Here is a 16,183-nt window from a genome sequence, read left to right as displayed (position 1 = left end):
TTTCAAAATACTACTTAATGCAAATTGTAGAAAATAAGACATGCAAATTAAAACTTGATTGCACATCATTCTAGACACTTAAATGCGGATCAGAAAACGTAGTCATGCTTCAAATGGTCTTATCTATGTGCTGTAGGAGGCGCTTCACATTTGGATATGGTTTGACAACTTTTGACTTCACAAACTCCAAAGAGGTGCAATCTGCAAAGGCACCTGTTCACGAATCTGCACACTTTTTTTGTCCTCCGTGCCATCTCTCAAAATAGACAACTTTCCCCGTGTCATCTTTGCTCCATTCTCTTCTTGACTCATTGAAGTAACATTATGAATAAATTCGGGCTCAAAACTCTTTGTTGGTTCTTGTGCATTAACAAGCTTTTGAAGGTGCAGTGTGAAAGCCTCTTGAATCTTCCTTGCCTTTCTTGTAATAATTGCTCCTTTGATATATGTAATTGGTCACAAATGGATTCGTATCATAAATCTCCAAATTTTCTTTCTAAAGCATCACTACAAAAAGAATAATTAGAAACAACATTGCAAGTTTCATCAAATACCACATGCATAGATTCCTCAAATACCAAAGTTCTCTTATTGAAAACTCTATAAGCTTTACTAGTAGAGGAATAGCCAAGGAAGATACCAACATCCGTTTTAGAATCAAATTTTCAAGCTTTTCTTTGTTTAAAAATAAAACATTTGCAATGAAAAACTTTGAAATACCCAATATTTGGAATTTTGTTATTCCAAAGTTCACAACACAAGGAATTTTATATATAGAAGGTCTTATAAAACTCTATTTAAAACATAACAAGCTTGTTAACGGCTTCCGCCCAAAAGTATGAAGGTAAACCATACTCATACAACATTGACCTAGCAAATTCTTGCAAAGTTCAATTTTTTCTTTCAACCACACCATTTTGTTGAAGAGTTCTTGGAGCGGAGAAATTATCAGAAAAGTCATTTTCTTCACAAAAAGTTCAAAAGCATTACTATTAAATTCTTGTCTATGATCACTCCTAATTTTAGAAATAAAAAATCTTTTTTCATTTTGAACTCTATTTTAGCATCAAAACCCAAGTAAATCTTGAAAAATCATAGACTATCACAAATGCATAATAGTTTCCCAAAGCTACCAATTCTAGAAGGGTCAAAATTAATCCATGTGTAATAGTTGTCAGGGTCTAGTAGTAGAGATCACATTTTTAGATTTGAAAGAAGACTTAATTTGCTTACCCATTTGACAAGCATCACAAACTTTATCTTTTTCAAATTTAAACTTCGGAAAACCTCTAACCAAATAATTCTTGGAAATGTTTGAATTAAGTGCATGCTAGCTGTTGGGACTTTCTCTACCTTTTAAAATAATTAGAGGCTCGTGCAAGCGCACACGGTCACAAGTAATACTTGGGAGTAATCGAATGTCGAATCCTTAGTGACTTGTTGCTTTCAAAACAGTTTTAAAGAAGTGAATGATTCAAATATACAATTGTGATTTATGAAGAGAATAGTGATGAAATGTTAATATTTGGGGTTTTAAATATCAAGTAAAACTCAACCTCTTTGTTTCCTACCTTTGGTTTGATGCAAAACATGGAAAACACACTTTGTTGGGAAAATGCACCATGCGCAATTCTGGCTTTTATTGGGAAATTGAGTTCTACTATTTCACTACCGCTATGTCTATGTGTGATTATAATCTTAGAGAATAATTATCATGTAACGCTCCAAAACTTCCCACACACTTCTAGGTCACGTTAACTACCCAACTGTTTAAACTTAACCCCAAACACGAGATGTCAACTCCCTGTGCAACAATTATTTATAAAATCAAGCTTCACCTCTCATCATTTTGACAATGGATCAATTCTATAGAATATCAATCAACAATATCTGTGGACAACCTCACGAGGCAAATTTATTATTCCAACTAGGCATAACTCAATGAATGGAAGAAAACTAAAATAAACACCTATTCCGAAATAAAATAAACAACAAGTGGGAACCTCCCAATTATTCAAATAAGAATAAATAGTTTATCGACCAAAACATAGGGTCATAACCATCCAAAAACTTAAGCTAAGCAAAAGTAGCTACGCAGCCTATGGTCCTCGCTCGTCATGTCTCCTCCGCCTCATCACCATGGTCGCCAACAAATCCTTCACCTGAAACAATAATTGCAGAGGGAGGGGGGTGAGTATATAAATATACTCCGTAAGTAGCCCTCACCAACACACGCACACATCATACTGCACAAAATCATGAAAACATTCATAGTCATGCTCTCCATCACATTATGCAGTCAAACATAGGCACACTCCATAACATTCGGCGACAACCACAACCATGAACAAATTAACTACCAACCTCGAGTCTCCCTAACATCTCAAGTACCTCTACGCTTATCACAGCTATCCTAGCCCTCCAGAGTTAACTTCTTCGAGTAGAGTCGACCCCTGACCATTTTTACCCAGAGCCCCGACACTACCGCATTGGTCCTCGACCATTTTTACCCAAGGCCCCGATAACTTCACCATCTATCGGCCCTTGACCATTTTTACCCAAGGCCCCAATAGCTTTCCTTCCAAAAGACTCCTCGCATCGACCCTCGACCGTTTTTACCCGAGGCCTCGATACTCAATTAGTGACGTATCAGCCCTCAACCATTTATACCCGAGGCCCTGACACTCACCCATTATCCTTAGCGATGTTGCAAATATACACCCTATTATACTCAACATTATTCAAAGCACAAAACTAGCAATTAATAGCTTTAGGCAATGAAGAGATTCAATAGAGTCGTTGATGAGTTGGAATTACTAGAAATTCCATTATCTATTGGCTGTTATACATGGTCCAATATGGGAAACGACAACACTCATTCTCTTTGGTTATTTATTTGAGAGTCATGTAACCATTGGAATCATGGGTTCAAACTCACATTCTGTTGGGTGTGTTACCCTAAACTCGTAGTTTGTAATTGTGTAAAAACAAATTTATATTTAATAAAGTTATGTTTACATATTCGATCAAATTGTTATTGAATTTATTATCCAAATCCAATAAACTAAACACCCATGGTTGTTTTTATGTAACTGAGACAGTATATATACTATTTGATATACCCTCGATATACGTGTGGATAATGTCCTGGGAATAACCTAAAGGGTCTATAGTATATGGATAAGGATGAGTACCTTATCCTGGCAACACTATGGATTCGACCCACTTTGTAAATGTTACAAACGACCCAATCCAGGTCGTTCGTGTGGAGACATGCGAGTGGTGGGGGTATCCTATATAATGAGTTTGTATAAGACCTGTAGACATCGTATTTGGTCCGGCCCAGTTTTACTTTTATTAAGTTTAATTTTTAATTTTTTTGAATAATCATAACATAAGTTTTAATATAATTGCTTTAGTTTAAAAATGACCTAAAGTAATTAAATTAAATATTAAAAGTAGATTATATTTTAAAAAAGAATTTTGTTTTTATTATTATTATTATTTTAAAATTAAGATTTTATTTAAAAAAAAAAGATAATGAAAAGATTTTTTTTTTCACTTTCTTCTCCTTTGTTTTTTTCTTCATTCAAACTCCAATAACGTGTCATTCTCCTTTCCCTATTTTTTCTCGTCAAAGTTTGTTATGTGGCTTTTTCTTCCTTCTTTTCCTCCCTCTTTCCCTCTTTTTATTTCTTACTGTTACATTACGTGTGTATTTAAGGGAGGGTAGAGGGCCGTGGGGCAAATTAATTCCGACGAACCCGTTCGGATATACACCTCATCAACCCGCAACATTCCGGGAACCTCTATTTAAAACTACCAAGGTGAGAAGGTGAGTTCGGAAATAGAAAAAAGGAAACTTTTAGCTTTAAACATAGTATTTCTTTAAGAGAAGAAGAGAAAACGTTTTTTTGGAAAGAGAGTTCTTTTTTTAATAAAGTTTTTTTTATTTAAAAGAACAAAGTTTTTAAAAGGAAAGAAAATAAAAGATTTTGAAACTTTATTTAAAATAGTAAGATTTGTTTTCTTCTTTCCAGTATGATTTTTTTAAAATTTTGTTTTACGTTTTAAATGAATATTTTTAAAAAGTAAGTAATGATTTGTTATTTAAGTTTTGCAAAAAGTGAATAAGATTTTTTTTAGAAAAACAAATTTGATTTTAAATAGGAGATTCTTTTTTTTAAAACGAATTTCAAATCCCTAAAATAAAAAGTTTTTTTAATTTTCGTTAATATTTTTTTCTTTTTTTTTAATAAAAATTTCGAAAATCAAGTTTGTTGTTTAAAAAGACCCTTAATAACATATCTTAGTGTATGACATAGTGACAAAAGCATTGGGTATCGACACCCATGTTACAAGTTCAAATCTTTATGTGTACCTCAAAATGATTTTTTTAGAACTTGAAGGAGTAGAGCATTCATAGATATAGCATCACCATAAGGCTTACCTACTTCTATAACATTTGATTCATTTTTTCTAATGATCTTTGCGCCACTCATGCTTGTTGGTTCATATTTTATCGTAAAATGTGAACCAATAAATTTGGGACATTTAAGATCAAACACAAAAGTATATTTTCTTTTTGGACCAAATATAATAGGATAATTTTCGAAAAAATATGGTGCCGTTTTCGAACGGGTGTCGTAGGATGCTAACACTTTCTCTACGGTCAACCGACTCCCGAACCAAAATTCTGTTTTCGTAAACCAAGTTTTTTTAAATAGGTGACCAATCACACCTTGTAGATGATTGGTGGCGACTCCAAACCCTAATCTCGAAAGAGACCCGTCAGAGATGACGTCGGCCGCTCCGCGTCGCGATGACGTTGTGACAGATTGGCGACTCCACTGGGGACCTTTAGAGAGTCAAGCCATTATTTTTGTCATTTATTATCCTATTATATTTCTTTTTTTTTCTTTCTTGTTCGCTTTGTTTTTATTTTTATTTTTATGTTGTATTATTAATTTGGTTTGGCATCACATGCATCTCGCACAAATACACAAGCCTCCTACCTGGGTTTTACCTTTAAGATTAGATCGGAGACTGAATAGTGTGACCTTCGTGGAATTTCGGTTCCCGTGCAGGCGCATGAAATTCTCCATTCAAGTTGACCATACCACATAAGTGTTGGGTTTTATGTCCTAAAACTCATAGTTTGAAAATGACAGATATACTTTTATCATTCAATAAAGTTGTTATTGAAGGTTTTAATCAATAAGTAGTTATTGATCTAATAAAATGTTCTTACTATATCTAAATCCAATAAAATAAAGGATCCTAGACTGTTACCTAAGACTCAAACTCTATGTAAGAGACATAAATATGGATCAAGTTTGAGTTAACAGTCTAAATGGTCTATAGTGTAGGAATAAGGTTGGGCGCCTTATTCTGGGGACACTATGGATGCGGCCCACTTTGTAGCTAGTACAAACGATGTGATCCTAATTCGTTCATGTGAAGACATGCAAGTGGGGGTGTCCCGTGCAAAGAGTTTGCATAAGACCGGACCATGAGATAGTCACTTTTACTTTATAACACCGTTTACTGTTTGAAACTGACTATCTCAACTTTGATGGCCTAGGTAACTCGATCTTAATCCTGAGCTAACTATGAACTTCTGTTTACTCGGGATTATCCTTAGATCTGCATGGGTGAGAGCAGCTCAACAGCGCTGGCTCAATAAGCCTCCCATTTCAGGGGTAAGACCCGGTAGATAGCTAGGGACATAGGGTGCAAGAAGGAATTCACTTCTACCCAATTTTGGGATAGTAGAGAGGTTTTTCTCTTAAGGGCTGAATTCAGGTCTTGAACAATTGGCGTCACCCTCATCAAAAGGTTTGAGAGGATTTTTTGATTTGATAGTTGGACTAAAAATCATTGTTCATTAGAGGATTAGTGGGACTTAAGGAACAAGAGGTAATTACAGGGGTAAAGTGGTATTTTGACCCAGCTGTAATTACGAACAACCTGTGAAGGGTCGACTTACCGATCATGGTTATATCAAATGGACATAATATATCTACAGTGAGGAGAGTGCAGCTACGGGCTTTAGTGGAGTGACCGCGTAGTTAACGATTGTTGGTTAACTAGGTTAAAGAGTTTAACCGGTTAATCTCAGATCGTTGGAGCTCATGATCTGTAGGTCCATAAGGTCCCCTGGCTAGCTCATATAGGAATAAACTTGGAATAATTTGAAGGAATAATTCAAATCGTACGAATTAGGTTAATCATATGAGATATGATTAAGTAATTGATATATGATATCAATTTGAGAAATTTGGACAATATTTAAATAGGATTTAAATATTAAAATTATGAATGCGGATTCATAATCGGAGGCATGGATTTCATCAAACATCGGATTTTGGAAAAAGTCAAATAGTTGACTTTGACCAGAGAAAGTCAAAGGTTGACTAAAGTAGATTAAAATAATGTTTTTAACCAAGTTGGTGGAAGATTCCACTAACTTGTTGGGAACATTTAAATAATTTCAAAAATCTACTTTTTGACACTTAGTCATGCCATGCATGAGTGGAATGTGTGTTGTAAGCTTTTGGTGAACTTAGACATGCATTTTGACACTTAGTCATGCCATGCATGAGTGGAATATGTGTTGTAAGCTTTTGGTGAACTTTGACATGCAAGATTTGCATGTAATTTGCCTATTTAAGAAGGCTTTTGTTCAAACATCAAAATCTCTTGGAACCTTTGGCCATTTGATGTGTTTTCAAAAAGCTTACATAACTCCTTTTACCTCCACTTTTCTCTAATTTTTTCCTTCTCTAAATAGAGTCCCACCACTCTATTCCAAGCCTTGAGAATAGCTAGGAAGATCTCTTGGTGGTCTTTCATTGGAGCTATTTGAAGATTTTTGAAAAGCTACAAAGGTTTGTATTTTTCTCTACTTATCTCTAAGCATCATAATGTAGATCATGCATGTTTAATCCTAGGTTGTATTATGCATTTAGATTGTTATTTCGATTCTTGCTCAGTTCCGCTGCGCATGTATGTATTTTCTTCATCAATAAGCGTATGGAAGATTTGGGGGCTGCTTTCCTCTAGGTTGTGTAGGCATTAACTTTACACTCATTTTTGCATTAGATTTTTGCTATTTATTTATTTGTTTGTTTAGCTTGTTTCCATTGGTGTTAATAAAGTGATTTGTTTAAAAGAGTCTGATGCATTTTCTCACTTAATAATCGTTATTTTTTTTCCAACAATAAAAAAAAAGAGTTCGCAACTTTCCATTTTCCTTTAAATTTATTTTCTGCCAATTTTACCAAAATTGACCTAACTCTTAAATCGTTAACATTGACAGTAAATTAAAGCATGAGTTCTAGTAAAGCTCCTACCCAAGAGTGGAGAGAGCAAGACCAAGAAATTGTCCGTCAATGGTTAGAGAACATGCAGCATACTCATGGTGACGCATTATCACAGAATGTAATCATGCCATTTCAAAATGTAATGTTTCCAGAAAATCAGTTGGATATCTTGAAACGTTTATGGGAAGGTTTAAGATCAGATAGAAAGACCCAATTCATAAAAAAATATGGCCACATAGCGTAGCTCCTGTACGTGCAAGTAAACTTCTCAGTGTTGAGAGCATTAGTTTGACATTGGGATCCGGCCTATAGATGTTTTACTTTTAGCTCAATGGATATAACCCCAACTATCGAGGAATGTCACACCCTCTTACAAATACCACTGCAAGAGAAAATTGAGGTTTATTCCTATGATGGTGGATTTACGTTGAAAAGGGAAGGATTCTCGCGTGATACACTTTTGATCAAATTTGACGTTTGAATTTGAAACTTGCTCGAATTGGATCCTTTCGATTTCTATATCGAACATATACTTACGAAGTTGTTTCAACTTATTGAAATTACCTTCTGGGGAGGTCCGTTTGATATCCAAAAATTGCTCAGCAACAGTCGGACAAGTGGGGAATGCTAGGGTAAACCAGAAAAGTTTGGGTAGAGCCGGATCTAAATGTTGGCTAGGTAAGCGTCCTGTAGTAATATTTTAGTGATAGGTTCTATAGGAACGTACGAGAGGATCGGGAAGGACGCACCTCTGGTGTACCAGTTATCGTGCCCACGGTAAACGCTGGGTAGCCAAGTGCGGAGCGGATAACTGCTGAAAGCATCTAAGTAGTAAGCCCACCCCGTATCGCTGCTTGTAGGGAAGATATCTGCTGGTGAGATTGAAAAACATGTGGAAAGGAAGGGAGAAAACACATGCTTGCCGATAGAATATATCTTGAGTCTTCAGCAGAGATTTGTTAATGAAGAAAGGGAGCTATCGCTATTAGCTCTGTGCTTATTCAGCTTTGTTTTATTCCCTAAAGTTAGTGGGTATGTTGAAGAGCGGGTGGTCAAGCTATTTGTCAAGGTAGAGATAGGGGTTAATCTCGTACTACCCATCCTTGCAGAAACTTTCGAAGCACTAAATTTTTGTAGATCGAGAGGAGTAAGGAAATTTATAGGCTGTGCTCAGCTGTTATACATTTGGATCCTCAGCCATATAAATTGTCCACCAGAGTTCAAGTGTCCTCAGGTCAAATTTTCAAGATCGTAGAGTAGATTACAAAATCTCATCCTTGGGATTGGGGTCAAATCCACCGAGGGAAAGAAGAATGAAGCATTTTCTTTGCAGGACTAAGGCCAGAAGACATGGAGTGAAGGGCTCGATGGATGTCAACCAAACCTATGATGTATAGGTGTGGTAAATTTCACAGTCTACCATTATTGGGTCCATGGGGATGTGTATCTTATGCCCCATTAATGGTTCTGCGCCAGATATGGGTACGTCAGTTTATCCCAGCCAAACATGACTTAAGAAATTCTGAATTTGCCTATGATGTTGGGTTTTGCAAAAACAAAATTCAGGAGGTCGTAAAGGCGTGGAAGGCGATTGTCAGAATCCAAAGTGGCAATTACCACGATAATATATTTGAAGGATACGAACAGTGGGATTCGAGTAGAGGAAAAACTGTGGTTTTCCTACCAACCGACAAGGGCAAAGGGAAGCTAGAGGTTCCCACTAGGAGAATTCTTTCTGAAATGAGCCCAAATCAGTCCACTCAGCGGAAGATTCACAGGATAGAATACGAGTTGCGAGAAGGGAATCCCACATCATCTAAAGAAAGACTACAACTAGGATTTAATCAAAATCTACCTCGAAGCATTGAGCTGGAAGTACAGTAGGCAATAAGGGAGGTCGATTACCAAGGAAAAGAAAACATACCACTAGAAGTAGAGGTTCGGGATCCTAACAGAAGAAAGTACGAAGAGAGCTCACAAGCAGCCTTTAGGGCGCGAGACAATCAAATATCACAACAAATGTCTTCTCTACAAATAGAAATCATGTCCCTTCGTGAAAAAGCCGTTGTGTTGGAGGAGAAAGAAGTACAGTTAGTTCAGTATGCTCAAGAAAATCAAAGATTAAGGGAAACTGTTCAGGCGCTTTCAAGCCGTCTCGACAAAACCCAGAATGCTGCTGATGGATTAATGCATAATTATGCCCATGTCAAGGAACAATACAACCAAGTGGGGTATGAATTAGACCATGTGAGGTGCGATAACACATTGTTGCGTTATAATTCAGAACATGTACCCACCCAAGTCAGACAGGCAGCCCGTAGGGCAGATGGTTTAGCTGAAGAGGCACGAGTCCTCACGTCTGTCATTGCCTCTACACAGCCGAATAGCAAAAGCACACTCAAGTTCTTGGGCAAAATTCGGCGAGATCTAGAGCATTGGAGACAGTTTTATTGACACTCTGCTTTAATGTACTTTCTATTTCATGATTTAAGCATTGAGGTTCAAATTTGGCATAATTATTGTTTTCTTGTAATCTTAATTTATTTATTTATCCAATTTATAATAAAGCCACAAACTTATTTATTTATGGTTTTCTTTCTCTTTCTTTTTGTCTTCTATTTTTCTAAAAACAAAAGGGATTGTTCACGATAGCTCGCTCACCGGCACCACATCGCACTTACCGTACCAGACACAGGGCAAGATTAATGATGGAAGATAAAAAATCCGAGCAAGAGAAAACAAGGAAAGATATTGAGGAGTTGCGCGAAAAGTTAGATGTCATCCTCCTCGCGTTGGAAAAAGGCAAAGTGACTGTAGACCTTACTACATCTAGCAACCCTATCCATGAGCCGCAAGAAACCCCACCTTATCCACCTGGGTATGGTCCACCTCTTAGACCAGTGGCAGAGGGTTTCATGCCACAATATACAACGTACAACCCTCTGTATGACGTCCCGGTTCGTCAGTATCCGCATCCCTGTGTTAAGGGAGCTCACCAAATCCCAACCAACATCATTTTTTGAGAGCCCGAGCAAATGATGTCACACCCTACAGTCCTTAATCTAGGTGGTCTCCCAGCCAAGACAAACTCAGCCAGACAAAGTGCCCCCAGTAACGAGAAGTTCGAAATTCTGGAGGAAAGATTAAGAGCAGTAGAGGGGACGAACGTTTTTGGCAACATCGATGCCTCACAATTGTGCTTGGTGTCTGGGTTAGTCATCTCTCCAAAATTCAAGGTGCCAGAGTTTGAGAAGTACGATGGTTCTTCTTGTCTTAAGAATCATCTTACAATGTACTGTAGGAAGATGACAGCGTACGTCCTAATTGACAAATTGTTGATACACTGCTTTCAAGATAGTTTATCTGGTCCGGCCTCTCGTTGGTACATGCAGTTAGATAGCTCTCATGTTGGCTAGTGGAAGAATTTAGCCGACTCCTTCCTAAAACAGTATAAGTATAACATAGACATGGCTCCAGATCGCTTAGATTTACAGAGGATGGAGAAGAAGAGTACAGAGAGCTTTAAAGAGTATTCTCAAAGGTGGAGGGACACGACAGCTCAAGTCCAACCTCCTTTAAGAGCTATCTGATTACGCTTGTTTACATGCATAAAAAGAATGTTTTAGATGCTGTTTTTACAATGTTTCAGCTTTGTTTCGGATTTTTCTCGATCGTTTGAGTTCCAATTCATGCAAAATTCATATACTATGGTTTGTGGATGGCTTATATTGTATTTATGACATTTTAGGACCATTTGGGAGTGCAAATTAATCAAAAGAAGCAAAAAGACGAAAAAGTATCATGGGAGGCGCCAGGCGCCTGGGATGCCTGCAGAAAAACAGGTTTTCTTCCAACTTTGCCCTTAATGAAACGCGTCTTCCAATGCGTTTTGGTGGTTCCAACCGATGCATACGTGTAGAAGAAGTGTTCCACTATCAGTTTGAGCACGATTTGGTCAGTCAAAAGAGTTGGAAATGGGTGATTCACCATCGTTTTAGGACCTACCTAACCAATTCTGCACAGCTATAAATTCCAGCAACTTCTCCACCAAAATCATCAAGCCTTGCTTCCTTCTCTTGATCATTTTTAGTGTTTCTTTGTTGCTTTCTAAGTACTTTTGAGTTGCTTTCATTAGTTACTTTTGGTTTTTAAATCCCGAGCACTTTACATTCTTTTATTGAGCTTGTTTTGTTTCCATTTGTACTTAGTCATTTTTCTACTTATTCAAATATATAAAAATCTAGCACTTTGCTTATTCTCTCTTTGCCTTTACTTTATTTTCAGTTAAGAGAGTTGTGTTTTTGGAGGAAAGAGCACGTGACACTCTCCCTTGCTTGAAAGAGAAGGGCGAAGCTCTCAATCCCGATAAAAACTCTCCATTAGTTAACTTTTGTTTTTCACACATGCATTCCACATTCAACCATTTTACTTGCTGTATTTTCTTCAATATGTCTTTCTAAATTCCCGTCTCTAGCCTGGTTATGGATAGTTAGCCTTTTATGTCTAAAAAGGTTGCTAAGAAGTAGTGTTTTTGCTTTCCATTCATTGCTCAACATGTTTTCCCAAAAGTTAGGATTTAGAGAAGGCCACTGTAAGTCTTAACAAGTCAATACTGAAAAGGTTGCTTATTTGCATTGTTGAGTGGTTAAACCGAGGAGAGGAGCGCCTTAGACATAAGGGTTCCGCTTAAGTAGCCTAGACATAGGACCTTAACCCGAGGTTGCGACTATTTCCATCCTAAAACTAAGATATCTCTCATAATAGACATATTAGGGAATGTCTTAGGACTTTGAACTTGCTTAGACATAAGTCAAGTGAGAAGCGTAGTCGTTGGTTTCTAAAGTAAAATGCATATTGTCCTTAGCATGTCCTTGATTCTTTGATGGCTAACTTGAAGTAATTCGGGCTAGGTTTTATTATTATAAGTCCAAATCCCAAATCCAAAACCATTATTTGTGACCACTTCCCATTTACAAGAATCACTCATTTCAACATTCACTATTCTTTAAAACTTCAGAGTTTGGAAATTGTTTAGAAGTCCTTGAGGATCGATACTTGGATACTCCATCCATTTTATATTACTCTGACAGGTGTGCGCTTGCATCTATATAATTGTTACCACGCTTAGCGCGTGCGTTCAGCATAAACATCCCAGTCAAGTTTTTGGCGCCGTTGCCGGGGACTTTAGTTTTAAAATTATTTTCAAATTCTTTTAGTTTTTATTTTTGTGAATTGTTGTTGGGTGTAATTTCCATCCACCGTTTTTGTTCTATATTTTTGGTCGTTTATCTCACAAGGGTAAGTTAAAGTGCATGAGCACAAGATCTTTTCTTCTACCCCTTGACCCTGAGATTGAGCGGACCCTTCGAAAAACTCGAAAGGAGCAAAGACTTCGAAAACAACTAGAAAAGCAAAAAGAGAGAGAAGGTGAAATCAGTCCTGAAAGTGAGGTAGAGAGTACGAGCACATCAATGGCAGATATTCCACCTCGTGATCCGGTTGATCCACCTGCTGTTAACGGTAATATGAGGGATCATGCGAGAAATGATGAATTCAACCATATCCAGATGGCGGACAACAGAGACGTGGCAATGCGAGAATATGCCGCCACGACTTTTCAGAACTTTGATTCAGGGATAGTCAACCCTATTCCAGGCCACGCAAACTTTGAACTTAAACCAATGATGTTCCAAATGTTGCAGACAATTGGACATTTTGGAGGGCAGGAACATGAGGATCCACATGATCATCTGAAATCATTCATTCAAATTGCAAATGCATTTCGATTACCTGGTATAACAGACGATGCTCTGAGACTAACACTTTTTCCATTTTCTTTGAAGGACCAAGCTAGAGCATGGCTTAATGCATTTCCACCGGGATCCATCACCACATGGGGGTCGTTAGTGGAGAAGTTCTTAACAAAATTCTTCCCACCTACTCGCCACGCTGATATCAGAGAGGAGATCATCTCCTTTAGACAGTATGATCGTGAACCTGTTCACGAGGCGTGGGAGAGATTTAAAGAACTAATCAGGAAATGTCCGAACCATGGCTTGCCGGCATGCATCCAGATAGAACATTTCTTTAGAGGCTTAGATCATCCTACTAAGATGATGCTAAACAATGCTGCCAACGGAGCCTTTACAAAGAAGACATTCAACGAGATAGTTGACATCCTAAATGACTTAGCTTCACACAACGAACTATGGTGTTCGCAAAGATCTAGGGCAGCACCAAAGAAGCAAGATCCAGCTGGAGTTTTGGCTCTGGACATTGCGACCTCGATGCAAAAAGAGATGGTTACAATGAACCAGAGGCTGAAAGAGATGGCATTGGGAATAAAAAATCCATTAGCCACGTCGATACAACCTGTGCAGTCGGATTATTGCACTTCTGCCCCTGTTTGCCAAGTGAACGATCTCATTTGTTCATTTTGCAGTGAAAACCATATTTATGATAATTGTCCACATAACCCTGCTTCCGTTTTTTATGTAGGACATGGGAACAATAGGAACTTTAACCCATATTCGAACACCTACAACCCAGGTTGGAGGCACCACCCTAATTTCTCATGGGGAGGTCAAGGAGGTTCGAGCGGTTTTAATCAAGGGCAGAGCCAACAGAACAAGCAGCCCTATGTTCCACCTACACAACAATACATCCCACCACCGCAACAGCAGTACAATCAGAGAACACAGACTCCACCAGTTCACAATAACAACTCAAATCTTGAGAATATGATGAAGGAGTACATGGCCCGAACCGACGCAGTGATACAATCCCAAGCGGCATCAATGAGGAATTTCGAGACCCAATTGGGACAGCTCGCCAATGAATTGAAGAATAGACCACAAGGTTCTTTTCCAGGCCATACTGAATTACCAAAACGAGAAGGGAAAGAACAGTGCAAAGCTGTCACCCTCAGGAGTGGACTGGCATATGATGGACCAACAATGCCAACAACAGATGTACAGATTCCGTCCACTGAACCAATTGTGAAGATACCAGAAAATCCAACAACACCAGAAAAAGAAAATATTAGAAAAGGTAATGAGAACACCCCGAGTGTTCCTCCACAGGTACAGCCTTCTTTTACCCCTACTCCCCCGTTTCCACAAAGATTAGTTAAGAAAAATAATGATTCCCAGTTTAGAAAATTTTTAGATATTTTAAAACAACTGCATATAAATATACCATTAGTAGATGCTCTAGAACAGATGCCAAATTATGCTAAGTTTTTGAAAGATATAGTTTCTAGGAAGAAAAAAATAGGAGAGCATGAACTGGTAGCCATGACAAAATGTAGTAGTGAAGCTGTAGGCAGCCCGCTACCCATGAAATGTAATGATCCTGGCAGTTTTACCATTCCATGTTCCATAGGAGGAAAAAAACTTAGGTAGGGCATTATGTGATCTAGGCGCTAGCATTAATCTTATGCCATTATCAGTTTTCAAATCTTTAGGCATAGGAGAAGCTAGACCTACTACGGTTACCCTCCAACTAGCAGATAGATCTATTATAAGACCTGAGGGAAAGATAGAAGATGTTTTAATCCAGGTGGACAAATTCATTTTCCCTGCGGACTTTATCATTCTAGATTGCGAGGCAGACTTAGACGTTCCCATTATTTTGGGAAGACCATTTCTAGCCACTGGGGATACAGTTTTTAATGTAAGGAAGGGAGAAATTACAATGAGGGTAAATAATGAAGAAGTTAAATTTAACGTTCTAGATGCCATGAAATTACCAGGAGACTTTGAAGAGTGCTCTGCTATAAATAGCTTGAATCCTATTATGTTTGATGAGTTTTATGACTCGTTAGTTACAGAGATTGAAGAAGAGCTTGATAAGATAGCAGAAGGACCAGAAGATGTGGCTAATCCTATTGAAAAAATACAAAAAGAAGAATGCAAGTCGTTACTTCCGTCCATAGTGGAACCACCCACGTTGGAGCAGAAGCCATTGCCGTCGCATTTGAAATATGCGTATCTAGGGGATAACGACACTTTACCAGTTATTATAGCTTCCAATTTATCACCTACTAATGAATATTCTTTATTGCAGATTTTGGAGAAGCACAAAAAGGCCATTGGATGGACGATAGCAGATATCCGAGGGATAAGCCCGACCTTTTGCATGCACAAAATTATATTGGAAGAAGATGCTAAGAACTCTATTGAGAGTCAAAGGCGGTTGAACCCGAAGATGAAAGAGGTTGTAAGGAAAGAAATTCTTAAATGGCTTGACGCCGGTGTTATATACCCAATATCCGACAGCAGCTGGGTAAGCCCAGTACAGTGTGTACCAAAGAAAGGGGGTATTACCGTGGTGGCAACCGAGGAGAATGAGCTCATCTCAACCCGAACTGTGAGCGGGTGGAGAGTTTGCATTGATTATCGCAAACTCAACAAGGTAACAAAGAAAGACCATTTTCCTCTCCCGTTTATTGACCAGATGCTCGACCGTCTGGCAGGTAAGGAGTTCTATTGTTTTCTAGATGGATATTCGGGTTATAATCAAATTACTATTGCTCCAGAAGACCAGGAGAAGACAACATTTACGTGTCTGTATGGTACGTTCGCTTTTAGGCGAATGCCCTTTGGACTATGCAATGCACCCGCGACTTTTCAGAGGTGTATGATGGCCATCTTCTCTGACATGGTAGAAAATATTCTAGAAGTTTTTATGGATGACTTTTCTGTTTTTGGAAATTCTTTTGACGCTTGTTTAGTTAATTTGGAGAGAGTATTGGAGAGATGTGAACAAACAAACCTAGTCCTAAATTGGGAGAAGTGTCATTTCATGGTACAAGAGGGTATTGTTTTGGGTCACAAAATTTCCAAGCAAGGAATAGA

The 16,183-nt window shown here is 38.0% G+C and overlaps 1 long non-coding RNA gene and 1 other non-coding gene across 2 annotated transcripts; one reads left to right on the top strand and one right to left on the bottom strand.

Moving 5' to 3' along the window:
* Positions 1–6,714: 6,714 nt before the first annotated feature.
* On the top strand, positions 6,715–11,388 carry LOC148211381 (uncharacterized). The gene is made up of 3 exons (XR_015790734.1): positions 6,715–6,890; positions 7,322–7,464; positions 11,074–11,388. It is a non-coding gene; the product is annotated as an uncharacterized LOC148211381 (long non-coding RNA).
* A 1,888-nt stretch (positions 11,389–13,276) lies between these two features.
* Positions 13,277–13,383, bottom strand: LOC148211380 (small nucleolar RNA R71). Its single transcript, XR_015791163.1, has one exon. It is a non-coding gene; the product is annotated as a small nucleolar RNA R71 (small nucleolar RNA).
* Positions 13,384–16,183: the final 2,800 nt, after the last annotated feature.

The sequence above is a fragment of the Momordica charantia genome (assembly GCF_013281855.1).
Source record: "Momordica charantia cultivar OHB3-1 chromosome 5 unlocalized genomic scaffold, Mcharantia_2.0 BLBB01000005.1, whole genome shotgun sequence".
NCBI lineage: Eukaryota > Viridiplantae > Streptophyta > Magnoliopsida > Cucurbitales > Cucurbitaceae > Momordica > Momordica charantia.
This window is presented reverse-complemented; position numbering and strand designations above follow the sequence as displayed.